Below are 11,280 nucleotides of genomic sequence, written 5' to 3'. Positions count from 1 at the left end.
ACAATCATCATCACCATCATCACCATCATCAATATCATCACCACCTGAGTACCTGCCATATGCTATGAATTTTATATGGTAGATGGTTTATGTGTCCCCCCAAATTCTTATAACAATTCTACAAGATGAGTAAATAAAGTTTGATACAAAAAAAAAAGACCTTTGGGTAAATAGAAAGCCTGGGTTCAAATTATGGATTAGTCCAGTGGAACCATGAGCAAACAGTCACTTAATACTTTATAGTTTTCTCATCTGAAAAATGGCTTAGTAATAAAACTTAAGCACTGATTGTTGAAAAGATTAAATTAATTAATGTAACTAAAGCATTAGAAACAGTGCCTGGTATAGAGTGCTACCTGTATATATTAATTGGCAGTGTATGTGAGATAACATGTCTAACTGACTACCAGAAGAAAATTTATAAGCAATCCTAACTGGATGTGAAAACTCACTATGAATCCAATGAGGTAAACTTTAATGTTTTAAAATATTTAGAATTATTGTGCTAGATGAGTGTAGCAAATAAACAAAAATACATTAGTTATATTGTGAGTAGTTATATTGTGAGTATAATGTTTAAAATATTTAGAATTATTGTGCTAGATGAGTGTAGCAAATAAACAAAAATACATTAGTTATATAATAGGATGACCATGTATCCTAACAGTCTTAGTTTTTGTGTGTTATATGTTAATAGCACCTACTTTTACTCTAAAGCTATCTTGGGTTAGATACTAGAGGATGTGCTCACCTTAATTATTACGTTTCTTAATCTCCATGTTAGCTTATAAAATGGGAAATGTCAACCGTTACAGCTGAAGTCACGTAAGGAAAAAAAAAATCTTTAACAACTCTCCAAATTCAAACATTAAATTTCCTACTCATATTTACTTTGCCCAGTCTTTCAATTTATGTGTAAAATTATATGACTGGAAATAAGATGGTCATTTAAAAATCCCAATGAGTATTACTATGGAGATTATGAAAGAGAAATATATATATATATATCACTGCAAATCGGGTGAAATTTGTGTAGTAGAGCTGTAATCAATATAATCATTGATTTTTAAAGCAACTATCAGGAGGAATTTATTTTTATTTTTAATTCTTTTAGATTTTATTTATTTATTTGAGAGAGAGAGAGAGCATGAGCAGGGGGGAGGGGTAGAAGGATAGAGGGAGACGGAAGGGGAGAGGGGGAGAGGGAGAGGGAGAAGCAGACTCCCTGCTGAACAGGGACCTCGATGTGGGACTCGATCTCAGGATCCTGGGATCACGATCTGAGCTGAAGGCAGACGCTTAACCTACTGAGCCGCCCAGGCACCCAGGAGCAATTTAAATATACAAAAAATCCAGTTGCCTGGCAACTGATTATAATATTCCAAACAATAAACAAATGTACACTAAATTTATTCCCATGTGTAACTACTGTATACCATTGGGATGGCTTCTTAAATACAGAACTGCAATGCATATCTTTGAATTATAATTATGACAGTCAACTTAAGTCTGTTTGCCCCTCAAGGATGCTATGAACATTATGTTCATAAGCTGTTTTGATATCCTTAGAAGAAGTATATATAAATGATATGCATTATTGGGAATAGAAATTATTTACCTTTGGTATTCTGACTGCCAGATTGTATAATGCCAATAAGACAATTTAGGTATGACTGGGGAAAGGGATCTTTGAAATACATGTTGCAATAGCCAAATTATTTTTTTATATTTATCTTAGAAAATGAACTCTTAAAGCTCACCCAGGATGAAGTACTATATATTATGTTGCTGGTCTCTTCAACCAAAACCAGTCATAAATGTGCACATTGCAAAATGTATTTTTAACTTCTTCAACCTCTAATTTCTCTTGTTTTCCTCCATGACAGACACTAATCACCGTGTGAGTCATACTAGACTCTCATGATTGCCCCTGTTCAAGGTAAGTAACTGTTAACACAAAGGTTGAACTTTCAAAGCAGACTTTAATGAATCATGGATCTGACCAATCACCAAATTTTATTAATAATCCAAAAGATGCCAGAAAGAACAAAGCAAAGACATTGCATTTCTTTCTAAAAGAGGTTAGAACTATTCCTTCACTTACTTTGAAACTTTGGTTTGGGTAACATATGTGTTGCCATGATGTATAAAGAAATATTGTTCTCAAAGGAAGCCATTTCCATTTTGATTCTCCTCAGTTTTATACTTTGTTAAAAGCTACCCAGAAAGAAGAGGTCTATATGACTACTTCCCAATTCTTCCAAATCTACTTAATCCATGAACCAAGTGTTGTTGTTGTTGTTGTTGTTCTTATTTTATTGTTTTGGCTTTGTTTTTATTTTTTTCAGTAAGAAATGAGGACAGAACAGATATATTTTCCTTAAAAGCAATTTTAAAGCAAGGACTCTCCATTATATTTCTGTAGTAAAAATCATCAGTCTGTTTACAAAGAGTTACTTCCTGGTGTCTGTTACATGCGTGTTGGACCACTTTATGTTGCCTCACATGTCAAAACAGAACCAACTTAGCCTATCTTTCTTTCTTTTTCTTTTTCTTTCTTTCTTTCTTTCTTTCTTTCTTTCTTTCTTTCTTTCTTTCTTTCTTTGTTCCTTCCTTCCTTCCTTTTTCCTTCCTTCCTTCCTTCCTTCCTTCCTTCTTTCTTTCTTTCTTTCTTTTCTCTCTCTTTTTCTTTCTTTCTTTCTTTCTTTCTTTCTTTCTTTCTTTCTTTCTTTCTTTCTTTCTTTCTTCTTTAAAAATATGGAATGCTTCATGAATTTGTGTGTCATCCTGTGCAGGGGTCATGCTAATCTTTAATCTTTGTATCATTCTAGATTTAGTATATGTGCTGCTGAAGTGAGCACAAAAACAGAACTACTTAAAATAAATCTTTTCCCCATTATTTAAGTTGGATAATTTCTATTATTCTGTCTGCAATTTCACTGACCATGTTGTCATCCTCTCTCATCTTCTATTAAGCCTATCTAATGAATTTTTCATTTCAAGCACTGTTATATTCCCTTCTAGAATTTCAACATAATTATTTTTACCCTTACCATATCAATGTTTAGATTCCAAGTCTATTCAATTATTTTTATCTTTGTTTCACTTATGTCATTGATTGTATTTACAACAGCTAATATAAAGTTTTTATCTGTTAATTTCAATATTGGAGTTATCTCCAGGCTTGTTTTTTAATTTTGTTTTGTTTTGTTTGACTGCTTTGATCTTGAGCAATGGCTGACATTTTCCTCTGTCTTCATGTTTTAAAAAACTTTCGATTTACTTTGCTCATCAGTGATTATACATTATAAAGACTCTGAATTTTGTTCTGTCTTTTTTTTTAAGATTTTATTTATTTATTTGACAGACAGAGACATAGCAAGAGAGGGAACACAAGCAGGGGGAGTAGGAGAGGGAGAAGCAGGCTTCCCCGTGGAGGAGGGAGCCCGATGTGGGACTCGATCCCAGGACCCTGGGATCACCACCTGAGCTGAAGGCAGACACTTAACGACTGAGCCACCCAGGCGCCCTATGTTATCTGTCTTTTAACAGTGTTTAATTTTGTTCTAGAAAGCAGATAAATTAAGAACTGATCCTTTTTGTATGGAGATATGTCAGATAACTGCTTCAGTTTTGCTCTTAGTTCTCAATGAATGCCTTAATTCTGGGACACAGTCTTTCTTCTAAGCATGGACCTTTTGGAATTTTAAATGACAGATCAGCATATGTACTTTGTCTCTTTAACTTGTGATGTTCAAACTCCAAAGTCTTTCTCTACTGCACTAGGGGTCAGCAGAAATATCAGCTTTTTAAACCTTCTACCACTTGCTGTCCATTGGAATACTGGTAGTCTTACCAAACCAAGCACTGTTCATGGGGCAGTCAGTTTCGAGGGGTGTTTGTATCCAGATGTCAGGCACAATTCTCTTCATATTCTAGGACTTTCTTTTTCAATATATATCTGCTTTGGGGTCTCTGAATTTTGTTATTTGATATATCAATAAGCTCATCTTTCTTCTGTTTTTTTTTAAGTGCTCTACACTATATAGACTGAAGGAGAAAAGTGATATGAAGTTGGGTTGAATCCAATAAATTACCATCATTCAAAGATTGAATCCTCCCTAGTTTCTCCCTTCTCTTGGGTCCTCTCGATTTGTTTTAAATAGTTGTTTTAATATATATTTAACCTATAATTAATAATTAAATATTATATCCTTTAGGAGATAATATTAGCTACTAGAACTGGAACACCCTTTTTTCACATAGCTTTTGTCAAAATTCATAGAGCAAAGAAATGATCAATAAGAATATAAAAAATATGAAGGACAAAATAAGCCTGAAAAAATTAGCAAGCCTGACAACAACAGACATTCAACCAACATTAAAAGCATGCACATTGTGTTCAAATGCATGTTAATTATTTATCAAAATTGACTATACACTGCACCATAGCTAAAGCCTCAAAAAATTTCAAGGAACACTCAGAGTATGTTCTTAAATAAGAGTGAAATGAAACTTGAAATCTTCAGTTGTTTAGAAATCAATAAAGATTTGAAATGATTCATAAATCAAAGAACAATCATAGAAATTACAAAATATTTGCAATTGAATGATTATTAATGATAATCAAACCTTGTGGGCTATAAGTAGAGCTGTGTTTTAAATGCATATATTAACAATACATTTAATGACCTCATCCTATATCTGAAAACATATGGGAAAGTAGAACTAATTAATTTCATAAAGTAAAAGGGAAAACATAGTAACAACAAGAGCATCAATTAATACAATTAAAATTAAATTTACTTGAGATAGGCTCAACAAAGCAGAAGGATTGTTATTTGAAATAGCTAATAAAAGTGATAGAAAGTGTCAGGAAAAGAAAGACCAAAATCTGGAACATAAGTGTCAAAATTTTAGGAAAAACACATCATATTGTGACTGACTAAAAAAGAGATTAAAAATCCAAGTAATCCAATATCTAGTAAAGAAATTGAATTTGTATCAAAAATTTTCTCAAATTAAAAATCTAGATCCAGAAGGTTCCACTTGTTAAATTAACAAAGCAAAATAAAATACCAAGCATTACAAAATTCTTTACTTGAAGAGCATCATACAATGTTTTTTATGAGTACATGATTACATTACTATACAAACTGGCAAGGAAGTTACAAGAAAATTGGCTTATTAGTAGTTTTATCCATAAACATAGATTCAAAAATCCTAAGCAATATTTTAGCTAAATAAGTACAGTGTTATGTAAAAAAGGGAATACATCATGACCAATTAGGGTTAATTCCAAGAATGCAAGCTTAGTGTAAAATTGATATATAGAATGATATTTTAACATTAATAAATGAACAAAATAATATGATTAATTCAACATTTGCAGGAAAAGCAGGATAAAATTAAATAATTAATTCATTATAAAATCAACTGCCAAATTAGGAATAGAAGAGAACTACCTTAATGAGAGTTTGAACTTATTCCACAACCATGGAAATCTGTTTGGCAATATCTACTGAATAGAAATTTAGTAGATGTTATTTACAAGATCACTATTTACAGAAATTTCACTCTTTAGTAAAAGCCCGATGGAAATGAGTGCAAATATCCACCAAAAGATATGCACAAGACTGTTGTTAAAGATAATTTGAGGAATATTAGAATTTTTGAGTTTATTTGACTAAACAAAGATTTAAATTGGGTATCGCCAAACTGGAAGTGGTTAGGAACACTCTACCCATAGACAATAGGGAAAAACATTTATAAAGAAGATGTGGGAGCAAAACAAGGAACTTATTTAATTGACTATACCTTAAGTAGTTCCCTATTTTGGGAAAGCCTAGTTGGCTGTTTATGATTGGTTGTACTTAGGTTTTGAATGCTTAAACTTAACGTATTTACATGCTTAGATTTTGTTATGCTTATTTAGGTTGCTATGGAATTAAAGGGACCTCAATCTAATGGCTTCTTTGTTTAATTACCTTAACAGTATTTAAATTGTTTAAATTTTTAATTATTTTTAAAGGAAATGTTTATTTATTTATTTTTAAAGATTTATTCATTTATTTGACCGACAGAGAGAGAGAGCACAGGGAGGGTGGAGGGAGAGGGAGAGAGAAACTTTAGCAGCCTCCTCACTGAGCTTGGAGCCCAGTGTGGGGGCTTGATCTTATGACTCTGAGATCTGACCTGAGCTTAAACCAAGAGTGCTTAACTGACTTCACCACCCAGGGTCCCCTAAATTTTTAATTATTGAACAATATCAGCATATTCATAACCACTCTTATTGGAAACAACACAAATTTTCCTAGAGATGATAGATAAATTGTTTTCATGTGATGGCAAACTATGCTATAATGTCAATGAAGAAACAAGACCACAGAATTTAGAACAACAATGATGAATTTCACAAAGGAGAGGAAAAGACTATACATATATAAAAATATGTGATGTATACAGAGTTGGCTTCCTGAGTGTGCAACCAGTGCAGTTATACAGGGCCCACACTTGGCTTAATGTTTTAGTGCCACCATCTTGAAATTCTTAATGCATTTTGAACAAGTGCCCCAGCCTTTTCATTTTTCACTGAGTCTCTCAAATTATGTAGCTAGTTCTGACTATATAATGCCATGTACATAAATGAAAAAAATAGGTCCTACTAATATATGGATTATAAGTCTGGAGAGTAGTTAGTTATCTTGGAAAAAAAGAGTCAGTGATTGCTGGGAGAGGTATCTGTATAAAAATATGTAAATATTCTTTTTCTAGATGTAGTTCCTGGTTTTATGAGTAGCCTTCATGATAATTCATTGGTATCAATGAGTCTATTTTATCTTCTGTCTCTCGGTAGAAAATAAAATCGGTGAAAGCCTGATTGAATTTACATTATCTGTATCTTCCATTAAAATATATTTTTGTGGGCTTGTTATTTGTAATTAACTCTGAAAGAGAAGTATATTAACTATTTGTCACATTGGCATGTTGACATATGGAGAATTAGTAAAAAGAACAGAAATTTTATGTTTGATTCAAATCTTTGCCTTTATAATATGCATGTCCCTAATTATGTGAGATTCAATCAACCAGTAGTGCTCAAAATTCAGAGGAAACAGAATAGCATTCTAGTCCTTCCAGGCAAAGCATTTGTGCTTAATGGCCCTAAAGACATCTTGCAGTGGGACTTGAGGTAGGGTGCTGCTCTTTGTGCCTCTTTGGAAAATACTGTGTCATTTGGGAAAATCTTAAATGGGAGACAATTGCCACAAAGATTTTTTATAGATGAGAATTTTGCTGTTTAAGTGCTCCATACTATACTGCATGCTTTGAATCTGTGGTTTTGTGGCATATTATGGATTTATTTTTCGGAAATGGTTGCATTGAGGAAGAGAACTTTAATGGAGAAATCAATAAAACTAGATAAAGTTAAATCAATGAAGAGATACTGGTCATTTTAAACTCTGTCAATCATTATCAGATACATCAAATATTAAGTACTAAAAGGGTTTTTAAAAATCCTATTAAACTTTTAAAAAATTTCATCCTGCTTTGTGTATATACAAATCTGTGCCTGTGGTATACAGACAAATTGATAGAATTATAGCTTACTGTAGCAGAAATTGTAGTAGAAATAGATTTATTTTCCTTACTTTGAACAATCAAAAAGTGAATATAGCCGAGGAATGTATATTAATTTTTTTGTTTTAAGATTCCACTTTTGAATATTATAGTGGCCTTTGTGCACAAAAATTGCTAACACAATTATAGTATTAGTTCCAAAGATTTTTCTTAGATTTGAAAAAGCAGCCAGTGTTGGTAGAACCTGACAGTCTTTGAAATCCTGCTTTTTTCCCTCACAATCAGCCTATAACCGTAGATCAAAAATATCCATTTTATCTCTGATTGCAGTAGCCAGGGCTCTCTAGTTAATGTTCTGGTTTCCCAGCAGGGACACATTATTGGAAGCTCTGCTTCAGGGTGTCCCTTTTTTTCTTACACATACTACTGGTTGACCCACTTCAGCTCACAGTAAAAAAGTTGCTCCGCAGTCCTCAGCCACATGGTGAAAGCATTACAATATTATGTTTAGGCAATGATAACCATCGAATTTCATAGTCATATGGTTGGGCGTCCCAACACCAGCACACCCCCCCCACTCCATCCCTTGGCAAAGGACACAATTAACTTGAAGAGAGTAGAATACAATCTGATTATTAAGCTTTGTTCCCCCCAAAACAAAACAAAACGAAACAAAAAACAGCAAAAAAAAAAAAAAAAAACAACCCACAAAACCTTCTCAAAACAATGAGGATCATTTGAACAGTCCATGCCATAGTGTATGCCATACTAGGGAATTAGCTGTAATTTCAAGTAAAAGCCATCTAGTAATAGCACAAGAAGAAACAGAAGAAAACAATGACAACAGGGGAAGCTTTGGGTCAGAGCTAAATGAGCAAAATCGAGGACATGATTCTTTGGTCAAAGCCAAGAATATGGGTGGGTGGGTGGGTGTGTGTGTGAGTGAGAGAGAGAGAGTAGGACCCAAACACCATAAAAAGGCGTGTACAGTAAAGTCTAAATTCAGGGAACTATAGTTTGAAAGAGCCAAGAATATCATGCAAAAAGGAGATAATTTGTAAGTTTGGCTTTCTTGAGGCTTTTAGAGGCAAGAGAACAAGAGAATAAGGATGTAGGAAAGAGGATGGCTGCCTGCTGGGTGCTTCCCAGGCAGAAGAATTCTCAAAGACATTCTTAAGAGCATGAGCTTCAGGGTTTTTGATTTCTATTCTACCTGCAATCATGGAAGGCCAATGACATTTTGGAATCCTTGCACATACATAATTACATATAACATCTTCTGTTAAATTTTTGTGGTAGTCTAGGGAAGAATTAGAAGAAAGAGAAAGAAAATCACTAGATTCAACCAGAAAAAAATGTAATTACATATTTTCATAATGGCTTCCCTGAGGTATTGGTGAGTCTTCTAACTATTCCTTTATTCCCCACTTTTAATCTCTGAGTTGAACTTTTTCTTCTGTCTACTGAAGTGAGATTAGATTAGAGTTGGGAAAATCTAATTGTCAATATTGTATTTCTGTGTGTATGAAAGCTGACTATAGCATCTCTTCTAAAATGAAATAATAATTGTCTCACCATGAGCAGGATATTGTGATAAACACAAGGCAAGAATATGCAGGAACTTACAAATTTTGAAATTCCTAATTTAGTTGAAGATTGAACAGGCCAGTGTAGCCTCTATGTTTACTGCCCCTGAGGCAGCTACTTCATTTTTTTTATGTTTTAATTTTTATTCAAATTCTGACTAGTTAACATACATTGTACTATTAGTTTCCAGGAGTAGAATTTAGTGATTCGTTACTTACAACACCAGTGCTCATCCCAAGTGCCTTCCCTAGTACCCATCATGCATTTAGCCCATCCCCCGCCCAACTGTCTCCATCAACCTTCAGTTTGTTTTCTGCAGTTCAAGAATCTGGTTTGCTTCCCTCTCTCTCTCTTTTCTTCCTTCCCCTATGCTCATCTGTTTTGTTTCCTAAATTCCACATATGAATGAAATCTTATGGTATTTATCTCTCTCTGACTTATTTCACTTAGCATAATACTCTAGCTCCATCCATATTGTTGCAAATGGCAAGATTTCATTCTTTTTTGTCGCTGAGTAATATTCCGTAATATATATGTACACACACACACACACACACACACACACACACACACACACACCACCTCTTCTTTATCCATTCATCAATCAGTGGACATTTGGCTTCTTTCTATAATTTGGTTGTTGTTGATGATGCTACTACTATAAATAGCTGGGTGCACATCTTCTTTCAAATTAGTATTTTTGTATCCTTTGGGTAAGCACCTAGTAGTACAATTGCTGAGTCATAGGGTAGTTCTATTTTTAACTTTTTGTGGAACCTCTGTACTATTTTCCAGAGTGTTTGCACCAGTTTGCATTCCCACTAACAGTTTAAGAAGGTTCCCATTTCTCCACATCGTCACCAACATCTTCTGTTTGTTAATTTTAGCCGTTCTGACAGGTGTGAGGTGGTATATCAATGTATTTTTTTTAAGATTTTATTTATCTATTTGACACACAGAGAGAAAGAGAGAGGGTGTGCACATGAAGTTATAGTAGAAGGCAAAGAGAGAAGCAGGCTCCCCACTGAGCAGAGAACCTGACATAAGGCTTGATTCTAGGACCCTGGGATTATGACCTGAGCCGAAGGCAGATACTTAACCAACTGAGCCACCCAGGTGCCCCTCAATGTAATTTTAATTTGCATTTGCCTGATGGCGAGTGATGTTGAACATCTTTTCATCTGTCAGCCGTCTGGATGTCTTCTTTAGAAAAATGTCTGTTCATGTCTTTGGCCCATTTTTTTAAACTGGATTATTTGTTTTTCAGGTGTTGCATTTGGTAAGTTCTTTATATACTTTGGATACTAACCCTTTATCAGATGTGTCATTTGCAAATATCTTCTCCCATTCCATAGGTTGCCTTTTAGTTTTGTTGACTGTTTCCTTGGCTGTGCAGAAGCTTTTTATCTTGATGAAATCCTAACAGTTCATTTTTGCTTTTGCTTCCCTTGTCTCTGGAGACATGTCTAGTAAGAAGTTGCTATAGCTGAGGCCAAAGAGGTTGCTGTCTGTATTCTCCTCTAGGATTTTGATGGTTTCCTGTCTCACATTAGGTCTTTCATTAGGTCTTTCATCCACTTTGAATTTATTTTTGTGTATGGTGTAAGGAAGTGATCCAGTTTCATTCTTCTATATGTTGCTGTACAGTTTTCCCAACACCATTTGTTGAAGAGACTGTCTTTTTTCCATTGGACATTTTTTCTTGCTTAATCAAGGATTAGTTGACCATACAGTTGTGGGTCCATTTCTGGGTTTTCTATTCTGTTTCATTGATCTACATGTCCATTTTTATGCCACTACCATACTGTCTTGATGACTAGAGCTTTGTAATATACCTTGAAGTCAAGAATTGTGAGGCCTCCAGCTTTGCTTTTGTTTTTCAAGATTGCTTTGGTTATTTGGAGTCTTCTGTGGTTCCATACGAATTTTAGGATTATTTGTTCTAGCCCTGTGAAAAATGCCAGTGGTATTTTGATAGGAATTGCATTAAATGTGTAGATAACTTTGGGTAGTATAGACATTTTTCACAATATTTGTTCTTCCAATCCATTAGCATGGAATGTTTTTCCATTTCTTTGTGTCATCTTCATTTTTTTTTTCATCAGTGTTCTA

General features: G+C 34.0%; 1 non-coding gene across 1 annotated transcript; it reads right to left on the bottom strand.

Moving 5' to 3' along the window:
* Window positions 1-2,751: 2,751 nt before the first annotated feature.
* On the bottom strand, window positions 2,752-2,861 carry LOC114210215 (U6 spliceosomal RNA). Its single transcript, XR_003609487.2, has one exon. It is a non-coding gene; the product is annotated as a U6 spliceosomal RNA (small nuclear RNA).
* Between the last annotated feature and the right edge of the window lie 8,419 nt (window positions 2,862-11,280).

This window comes from Eumetopias jubatus, unplaced genomic scaffold, assembly GCF_037043125.1.
Source record: "Eumetopias jubatus isolate StellerSeaLion01/CBP00866 unplaced genomic scaffold, mEumJub1_p1.0 scaffold_2, whole genome shotgun sequence".
NCBI lineage: Eukaryota > Metazoa > Chordata > Mammalia > Carnivora > Otariidae > Eumetopias > Eumetopias jubatus.
Note: the sequence above shows the minus strand (reverse complement) of the source record. Positions and strands in the feature narration are given on the sequence as shown.